This window comes from Brassica napus, chromosome C7 (genome assembly GCF_020379485.1).
Source record: "Brassica napus cultivar Da-Ae chromosome C7, Da-Ae, whole genome shotgun sequence".
Lineage (NCBI taxonomy): Eukaryota > Viridiplantae > Streptophyta > Magnoliopsida > Brassicales > Brassicaceae > Brassica > Brassica napus.
The window spans coordinates 17045301-17056010 of NC_063450.1; the positions used below are offsets into that span (position 1 = coordinate 17045301).

At 39.3% G+C, this 10710-nt stretch overlaps 1 non-coding gene across 1 annotated transcript; it reads right to left on the minus strand.

Annotated features, from left to right (window-relative positions):
* Positions 1–3927: 3927 nt before the first annotated feature.
* Positions 3928–4034, minus strand: LOC125590856. Its single transcript, XR_007326858.1, has one exon. It is a non-coding gene; the product is annotated as a small nucleolar RNA R71 (small nucleolar RNA).
* Positions 4035–10710: the final 6676 nt, after the last annotated feature.

The following is a 10710-nucleotide window of genomic DNA, read 5'->3' on the forward strand; positions in this document are numbered from 1 at the left end:
ATAATCATATATGGTGGCCTAAGTCAAGGCTGAACCAATGCTAAATGTAGAAAGGTGTTCGGTACCTTTTTACATTTATCTGACCATGTAACTACTAAAGATGGGCATATTGAGTTTTTATGCCGAAAAATATTTTTAACAAGCCTTAAAGGAATTGTGCTTCGACTATTCCATTAGCAGAGCATGTCTAGACCTTTCTGTCGAACCAGATTTAAAAAATATGGAGCATACCCTTAAGTTTATGTGGTATTGGCTTTTTTTTTATCTCGAGATCGAATCCACTGCATCGGTCGATTAATACTTATTGTATGAATTATATCTCTGGTCGAGATAATCATATATGGTGGCCTAAGTGAAGGCTGAACCAATGCTAAATCTAAAAAGGTGTTCGGTGCCTTTTTACATTTATCCGACCGTGTAACTACTAAAGATGGGCATATCGAGTTTTTCTGCCGAAAAATATTTTAACAAGCCTTAAAGGAATTGTGCTTCGACTATTCCATTTCCAGGGCATGTCTAGACCTTTCTGTTGAACCAGATTTAAAAAAGATGGAGCATAACCATAAGTTTATGTGGTATTGGCTTGTTTTTTTATCTCGAGATCGATTCTGCTGCATGGGTCGATGAATGCTTATTGTATGAGTAATGTCTCTGGCCGAGATAATCATATATGGTGGCCTAATTCAAGGCTGAAGCAATGCTAAATGTAGAAAGGTGTTTGGTACCTTTTTACATTTATTCGACCATGTAACTACTATAGATGGGCATATCGAGTTTTTTCTGCAGAAAAATGTTTTTAACTAGCCTTAAAGGAATTGTGCTTCGACTATTCCATTTGCAAGGAGTTTCTAGACCTTTCTGTCAACCAGATTTAAAAAAGATGGGGCATAGCTTTAAGTTTATGTGGTATTGGCTTGTTTTTTATCTCGAAATCGAATCCGCTCCATCGGTCGATGAATGCTTATTGTATGAGTTATGTCTCTGGTCGAGATAATCATATATGGTGGCCTAAGTCAAGGCTGAACCAATGCTAAATCTAAAAATGTGTACGGTACCTTTTACATTTATCCGACCATGTAACTACTAAAGATGGGTATATCGATTTTTTCTGCAGAAAAATGTTTTTAACAAGCCTTAAAGTAATTGTGCTTTGACTATTTCATTTGCAGGGAGTTTCTAGACATTTCTGTTGAACGAGATTTAAAAACTATGGGGCATATACTTAATTTTATGTGGTATTGGCTTGTTTTTTTATCTCGAAATCGAATCCGCTACATCGGTCGATGAATGCTTATTGTATGAGTTATGTCTCTGGCCAAGATAATCATATATGGTGGCCTAAGTCAAGGCTGAACCAATGCTAAATGTAGAAAGGTGTTTGGTACCTTTTTACATTTATCCGACCATGTAACTACTAAAGATGGGCATATCGAGTTTTTCTGCAGAAAAATGTTTTTAACAAGCCTTAAAGGAATTCTGCTTCGACTATTCTATTTGAAGGAAATTTCTAGACCTTTCTGTCGAACCAGATTTAAAAAAGATGGGGCATAGCCTTAATTTTATGTGGTATAGGCTTGTTTTTTTATCTCGAAATCGAATCCTCTCCATCGGTCGATGAATGCTTATTGTATGAGTGATGTCTCTGGTCGAGATAATCATATATGGTGGCCTAAGTCAAGGCTGACCCAAAGCTAAATGTAGAAAGGTGTTTGGAACCTTTTTACATTTATCCGACCATGTAACTACTAAAGATGGGCATATCGAGTTTTTCTGCAGAAAAATATTTTTAACAAGCCTTAAAGGAATTGTGCTTCGACTATTCCATTTGCAGGGAGTTTCAAGACCTTTCTGTTGAACCAGATTTAAAAAAGATGGGGCATTGCCTTAAGTTTATGTGGTATTGGCTTGTTTTTTTATCTCGAAATCGGATCCGCTCCATCGGTCGATGAATGCTTATTGTATGAGTGATATCTTGTGAATTTACATGTTTTTAACTTCTTATTCTTGCATGGTTTGGTCATTTAGAGCATCATTTAGGCACATTTAGGTTGCATATCATTGCATTTGTACATATCAGGTGTTGGAGAGCACCATGGATGAGTTAGAGGACCATTGGAGGGATTTTGAGTCCAAAGAGTGAAAGATGAACACGGATGAAGGCTTTAAAGATCTCTTCTGAAGCTCAAAATTTGTGGAGACACTGGAAATTGAGTGTATCAACCCTTGCCGGGGACCACTAGAAAGTTAATGGGATGTCCCAACTTGCCACTTTCTTCTACCTTTTCTTTGCACGAGTTTTCCTACTTTTCTGTATAATATCTGCTTTCTTTTTATTAAAGGAGTGTCCAAGAAACATCATTATCCAACTTTTGTAATAATTTAACTTGTCAAAACTCTCTCTCTTTGAAATATCATTGTTCTTATTGTTCTTGAGCTGTTCTTCATTGTTCATCATCTGTTCTTGAGTTTTAATTTCGTTTTGCTTGTTTAATCCTTGTTTATCTTTATTTTCGGTTGTATCTACTTGAATATGCTTCAATCTATTATGAGATTAAGTGTTTTCATGGAGATTAGTGAGTAGTTTCCTTAAGAATTCATGGGTTAGGGAGATTAGAGTAACTTAGTGAAGATCTATGGTGTTATTGTATTAGATCCTTGTATGAACTTGCTTGTTGAGTATTTTTAATGCTTGTTTAGTCTTGATCACTCTAAACCTGATTTCTAAACACTTCTCATCAGACATGATTAGATGAAGTGTTTGAATCAACTCAACTAAGCTCTAGTGAGATTAGCCAAGGACACTTGATGTTAAAATTGCTAGATAGTTATTAAACTTGAACTTAAAGATTGCTTGATTGAATTAAGCCAAAGACATTTGATGTTTAATGATTTCTAAGCAAATGGACATTTACCTAGACATAGGACTTGTCTAAAATTGTGTTTAGACTTAAGAGATTACTTTGATTGAAAGCTTGTCACCTAGATTGGATCTTAGTTACTTGAAGTCAATTCCCAATACCCATGGATTCACTTGTCTAAATTGATTAAAACCTTGTTGTATTGCTCTGTTTGCTATTGTTACTTGTCACACACTCACCACTATTGAATCTGCTTAGCTTAAGAAATGACTTGTATTCTCACTGATTCACATCACTAGGACTGGTTCGACATTCACCCCACTATACTACAACATTTGCAATAGGCAAAAACCCTATTATCAAATTGGCGCCGTTGCCGATCCTAGTCTGATTGTGACATTGAGTTTGAGTCTTTGCTTGAGACTGAGTTTTACTTTGTTTTAAAGTTACTAATTCTACTTCTTCATCTACTTGTGATCGCAGGTGCATGAACCTAAGAAGTAGAGGCACTACACATCTTACTCCCTTGACAGATATCAAAACACTTGAAAGAGAGAACAGGAGAAGGTTAAGACAAGAAGAGCAAGAGGCTCAGATACAAAGATCAGAACCTATGATGGAACCAGTTCCAGAACAACCTCAAGCTGAAGAGGGCAATGGTCAAGGAGCTGCCAACCTTCGACCTAGACAACCACAACGCCAAGCTAGGGCCATCGGTACATATGATCAACCTAACATAAATGGGAATAGGTTGGGCATTAGGGCACCGCCAGTTGCCAACAACAATTTCGAGATCAAGTCCAGCCTCATCAACATGATTGAAAACAACAAGTACCATGGACTTGCCTTGGAAGACCCACTAGATCACCTTGACAGATTTGATAAGTACTGTGGCTTGTCAAAAACAAATGGAGTTTCAGAGGATGCTTTCAAGCTCAGATTGTTTCCCTTCTCTTTGGGAGACAAGGCTCACACTTGGGAGAAAAACATCTCAAGTGATACTATCACCACTTGGGATGAATGCAAGAAGGCCTTCCTCAACAAGTTCTTCTCTGCTACAAGGACTGCCAACCTTAGAAATCAGATCTCTGGTTTTCAACAAAGAGGACTTGAAGGATTTTCAGAGGCATGGGAGAGATTCAGAAGCTACTTGTCTCAATGTCCCCACCATGGCTTCAACAATGAGAGCTTGCTAAGCACTTTCTACAGAGGAGTCTTGCCTAAATTCAAAAGCCAGCTTGACACTGCAAGCAATGGAAACTTCTTGGGGAGGACTGTCGAAGATGCTTTAGAACTCTTGGAGAACATGGCACAGAGTGACTCTGTCTACAATGATGAATATGATAGAAGAGACAGAGGTGGTGGAGGAGAAGATATGACCACAAAGAGAGAGCTGAAAGCACTTCAAGACAAGATTGACATGCTACTATCAGAAAAGACCAAGAAAGAGGAGTTACATATGGTTGCTGAAGTTGATGGAGTAGAATGCCAAGAAGATATGTACTATGTCAATGCTCAGGGTACATGGTACAAGAAGGAGCCTGACTATCAATACCAGAACAACTACCAACAGAAACCCTTCTACAACAACCAACAGAAGCCATTCAACAACTACCAGCCAAGACCATTCTACAACAATCAGCCTAAGCCATTCTACAACAACAACCAAGGTGGTTACCAACCCAAACAGAACTTCCCTCCTGGATTCTCACCAAAACCAAGTCAACCTGCACAAGACCAAGCTGGATCATCAACACAACCTCCACAAGAGAGTAGTACTGAAGCTATGCTGAAACAATTATTGGAGGGACAAGCAAGAAGTGAGAAACAATTAGGGTATGAGCTGAAAAATCTCCACAACAAGATTGATGGGAATTACCATGATCTAAACAACAAGTTCAAAGCCTTGGAGAACCAGTTTGTCTCTATGACAGCCAGCTCAAGTCGCCAACAAGGTTCCCTACCTGGAAAGCCTGAACAAAACCCAAAGGAGACAATGAAGGCAATCACCCTAAGGAGTGGAAGAGAGTTGCCTCCTAAAGTTCTCATTAAGGATAATGAGAAACAAGGTGGGGAGGTGGTCATCAATGTAGATGATGATGTGGTGATTGTGGATGAGAAGACTAATGAGGAAATCTTGGAGAAGATAGTTGAAGCTAAGGGCAAGAGAAAGATTGGAGAGGAGAAAGTTGAGAACAAAAATGAGGCTGCTACATCAACAAAGGAGAAATTGTTCACTCCTCCTCCCTATGAGCCAAAGCTTCCCTTTCCTGGAAGATTCAAGAAGCAACTCCTAGAGAAGTACAAAGCCTTGTTTGACAAGCAAATGAGTGAAGTTCAGCTCACCATGCCCATAATTGATGCATTTATGCTGGTTCCACAATACAGCAAGTTCTTGAAAGATGCTGTAGAACAAAAGAAGAAAGAGATGGAAGGGATGGTGATTCTTACTCATGAGTGCAGTGCCATTATTCAGAGACTGACTGTCCCAAGGAAGCTAGAAGACCCTGGTAGTTTCACCCTGCCATGCGCCATTGGACCTTTGACATTTGAGAAATGTCTATGTGATTTGGGAGCAAGTGTCAGCCTCATGCCACTATCCATTGCCAAGAAGCTTGGGTTTACACAATATAAAAAGTGCAAGATCTCTTTGGTGCTAGCTGATCGATCTGTCAAGCTCCCCATTGGCATCCTAGAAGATCTTCCTGTCAAGATAGGAAATTGTGAAGTGCCTACTGACTTTGTAGTGCTTGAGATGGATGAAGAGCCTAGAGATCCTTTGATCTTTGGAAGACCTTTCTTGGCAACTGCTGGAGCAATGGTGAATGTGAGAGATGGCACAATTGATCTCCACCTTGGAAAAGATCACATTCTCCATTTTGATATCAAGGAGATGATGAAGAAGCCCACAACTCAAGGAGAAATATTCTACATTGATGAGATGGATGCCTTGGCTGATGATTTCCTTGAGGAGTTAGCGATTGAGGACTCTCTTCAACATGCCCTGACCATTGAAAGAGAGACCCAAATGATTGAAAACAAGGAGAGTGATGAGCTAGTAAGAAGGCTAGATGTTCACCTTGAGGAGGATGGAGAAGATGAGTTCATGGAGTTGCCACAAATGACTCAACATGCTGCCTCAGCAGACATTCAAGAGAACCTCCATGAAGCTGATTGGAGTGAGCTCAAGGCACCAAAAGTGGAGCTTAAACCTCTTCCCCATGGTGTAAGGTATGCTTTCCTTGGACCTAATGAGACATATCCTGTCATTGTGAGTAGTGAGCTGACTGAGAATGAATTGTCTATGCTTTTAAATGAACTTAAAAAGTATAGAAAAGCACTAGGATACTCACTTGATGACATTAAAGGAATCTCACCATCTTTGTGCATGCATAGGATACATCTAGAGGATGAATCTAAAACTTCAATTGAACACCAAAGAAGATTAAATCCTAATTTGAAAGATGTTGTTAAAAAAGAGATAATCAAATTGTTAGATGCTGGTGTGATCTATCCTATCTCTGATAGCAATTGGGTTTCACCTGTGCATGTAGTTCCTAAAAAAGGTGGCATAACAGTTGTTAAGAACGAAAATGATGAGTTAATACCAACAAGAACAATAACTGGACATAGGATGTGCATTGACTATCGAAAACTGAATGCAGCCTCTAGAAAGGATCATTTCCCTTTACCATTCATTGATCAGATGTTAGAGAGGCTAGCTAACCATCCTTATTATTGTTTCCTTGATGGATACTCTGGATTTTTCCAAATCCCTATACACCCAAATGACCAAGAGAAAACGACATTCACTTGTCCTTATGGTACCTTTGCATATCGAAGGATGCCATTTGGACTGTGCAATGCACCAGCAACATTCCAAAGAGCAATGATGTCAATTTTCTCTGATCTTATTGAGGATGTAATGGAGGTGTTTATGGATGATTTTTCTGTATACGGTTCTTCGTTTGCTACTTGTTTGTCAAATCTTTGCAGGGTATTACAGAGATGTGAGGACACTAACCTGGTGCTCAATTGGGAGAAGTGTCACTTCATGGTCAAGGAAGGGATTGTTCTTGGACACAAAGTTTCTGAGAAAGGAATTGAAGTGGACAAAGCCAAGATAGATGTCATGGTTGGTCTAGCTCCACCAAGAACAGTGAAGGATATAAGAAGCTTTCTGGGTCATGCCGGTTTCTATAGAAGATTCATCATGGATTTCTCTAAGATAGCTAGACCATTGACCAGGCTGTTATGCAAAGAAGCTGCATTTCACTTCGATGGGGAATGTATGGAAGCTTTCAAAAACCTGAAGAATGCACTCATCAGTGCACCCATAGTTCAACCGCCAGATTGGGATCTCCCCTTTGAGATCATGTGTGATGCAAGTGACTTTGCTGTAGGAGCAGTCCTAGGCCAGAAGAGAGACAAGAAGTCACATGTGATCTACTATGCAAGTAGAACCCTTGATGAAGCTCAAGCTAAATACTCTACAACTGAGAAGGAGCTATTGGCCATTGTCTTTGCATTTGAGAAGTTCAGAAGCTACTTGGTTGGGTCAAAGGTGACTGTCTACACTGATCATGCTGCATTGAGACACCTCTTAGCCAAGAAAGATGCAAAACCAAGACTGTTGAGGTGGATTCTGCTGCTACAAGAGTTTGATCTTGAGATCAAGGACAGGCCTGGAGTTGAGAATGGAGTAGCTGATCACCTGTCCAGGTTGAAGGTGGAGTGTGGAATCCCTATTGATGACAGACTTCCAGAAGAGCAAATGATGGCTATTCATGCAGTGGTAGCTGTTTGTGAGACAGGAAAGAAACTTGAAGAGGTGAAGGCAGCTGATGAGAAGGGTCCTTGGTATGCTGATATAGTCAACTACTTAGCTAGTGGAAAAGAGCCATTGAACCTTGAAGGTTATGCCAAGAAGAAGTTCTATAAGGATGTGAAGAGATATTATTGGGATGAGCCTTACCTCTACATACTTTGTAGAGATCAACTCTATAGAAGGGCAGTGGCTGAAGAAGAAATTGATGGGATCCTTACACATTGTCATGGATCATCCTATGGAGGCCACTTTGCTACATTTAAGACAGTTGCAAAGGTGCTACAAGCTGGATTTTGGTGGCCTCACATGTTTAAAGACACCCAAGACTTTGTCTCAAGGTGTGACTCTTGTCAAAGAAGAGGAAACATCACCAAGAGGAATGAAATGCCTCAAAACCCCATCCTAGAAGTTGAAGTGTTTGATGTCTGGGGTATTGACTTCATGGGGCCTTTTCCTTCATCTTATAGCAACAAGTACATACTGGTGGCTGTAGATTATGTCTCTAAGTGGGTTGAAGCAATTGCAAGTCCAACCAATGATGCAAAGGTGGTTCTAAAAATGTTCAAGAGCATAATCTTTCCAAGGTTTGGGATTCCAAGAGTTGTGATCAGTGATGGAGGGTCTCACTTCATCAACAAACTGTTTGCAAACCTCCTTAAGAAGAATGGTGTGAAGCACAAGGTTGCAACTCCTTACCACCCCCAAACAAGTGGTCAAGTTGAGATTTCCAACAGGGAGATCAAGTCCATTCTGGAGAAGATTGTGGGGGTTACAAGGAAAGATTGGTCCATCAAGCTTGATGATGCATTGTGGGCTTATAGGACAGCTTACAAGACACCTTTGGGAACTACACCTTTCAACCTTCTCTATGGAAAGTCTTGCCATCTACCAGTTGAGCTTGAGTACAAGGCACTATGGGCAGTCAAGTTGCTGAACTTTGACATCAAGAGTGCCAAGGAGAAGAGATTGATCCAGCTGAACGAACTTGATGAGATAAGACTTGAAGCTTTTGAAAGTTCAAAGATCTACAAAGAGAAAACAAAGGCTCTCCATGACAAACATATCCTGAAAAGAGACTTTAAAGAAGGAGATCAAGTTCTTCTCTACAACTCCAGACTGAAGTTGTTTCCAGGCAAGCTCAAGTCAAGGTGGTCTGGTCCTTTCAAGGTTAAAGAGGTTAAACCTTATGGAGCAATAGTTTTGTGGAGTTCTGATGGAAGAGAGTTCACCATCAATGGACAAAGGGCTAAGCTTTACTTGGGAACCAAATCGGAAGACCTGGGAACTTCAGTTCCACTTTCCGATCCAACCACAGTCTAACCTAAAGGAGGCAAAGTCAAGCTAGAGACTTAAAACAAGCTCACTTGGGAGGAAATCCCAAGAGTATCCTTTGTATATATGTGTGAATGTTTTTAATAAATTGTGTGAACTATCCTTGTTTGTGTGTTTGTTTGTGTGAATTGTGTGTGATTTCAGTTTGGAAGGTGCTCAGGAAAAGGAAAGGTTTCAAAAGAGGCTAGGAAAGAAACACAAGTGCTGTGGAGACATGCTCATAGCGACATGATTGGGTCGCTACAAGGAAGATAGCATAGCGACAAGCGCATAGCGACCCACACATGTCGCTATAACCCTTTACGTACAACCTTAGCGACGTGCATAGCGACATCCTCATGTTGCTACAACCAAACGAAGAGAATGCAATATTTGGCTAAGGACCGTAGCGACATATCCATAGTGACATGCTCATGTCGCTACAGTCACAAGGTAAGTGCTCTAATCCGGTTTAAAATCTCTCCACATCTCTAGTAATTTTAATTTTACTTATCATGTAAACCACTCCAAATTCAAAGTCACACAAGAGACTGTGTGATTCGAGTGTGGTGGGGGTACTATAAAAACTGATCATTTTGCTTGTTTTTATTTGGATGATTTGCATTTGACATATCTAGCACTTTGCATTTGTGTGGATTTTAATGATTTGCATTTTGGATTTTCTTGTGATTTCTAAATAATAAAAAAAAAAAAATTTAAAAAGGGGTTGTGTGTTTTGAATTATGCATAGGGAGCCATGATTGAAATTGCCATGAAAAGAACATATCTACAAGCATCTCTTGAGCCTTGAAAACTCTTTTTGAAACATGTTGCTCATATGATATTGACATTGTTCTTGAAACCAATTACAAACTGAACTTGGGCATAATGAATTTAATCTCTCTTGCATATGGGCACTTGCATACTTGATCATGGATTTCATACACATTTGGGTTATCTTATTCCATGTATTATCCTTTGATTAACCCAAATGGCACTCCCCTACCCTTGAACCCTTGCCATTCTTTGAAACCAATATTGATTTGTTGAGTGAGGTCTCTTATTGATAGCTTGTCATGTGCAAAATCTTGAGAGTATTGGGAGCGACATATGTTTGTTCTCATCTATTGCTAGCATAAGATCCTCATTTGAACTAGCATCTAGGATGGTGAGTGAGTTTGTGTGTTTTTAAGTTGTTATATCTTGGGTTTGAGAGAAGAGAAAAAGATCAAATAGTGTCAATAAGAAAAGAAAACCAATAGGAACCAAGAAAATAAAAGAAGAAAAACTCTTAAGTGTGTCAATTAGAATTCCCCAAAGTAAAAAAAAAAAAATGAACGAAAGATCATAATGGGGAAAGAAAAAGAGTGTCAAGTTCTTAGTTGGTTGATCATGTAAAAAAAAAAAAAAGAGAGAGTTCACTTGGTGAGAAATGTGAGTGAAGTGTATATACTTGGGTTTTGAAATATAAAAGATGGGTAGAATTTGTAATCACTTAGGAAGAAGAGTAGAATGATGAGAATGAGCTATGTATGCATGAATTACTCCTAGTCTTAGATAAATTTTGCATAATGATCATGCTCCTTGTTCTTGAGTGATTACCACCATTAAAAAGATTGTATTTGAACCTTTCTTTTCATTCATAAAAGACCATTAATCTACCAAGCCAAGTGATTGAGATCATGTGCCCATTTGTGAGAATCCACCTTGTGT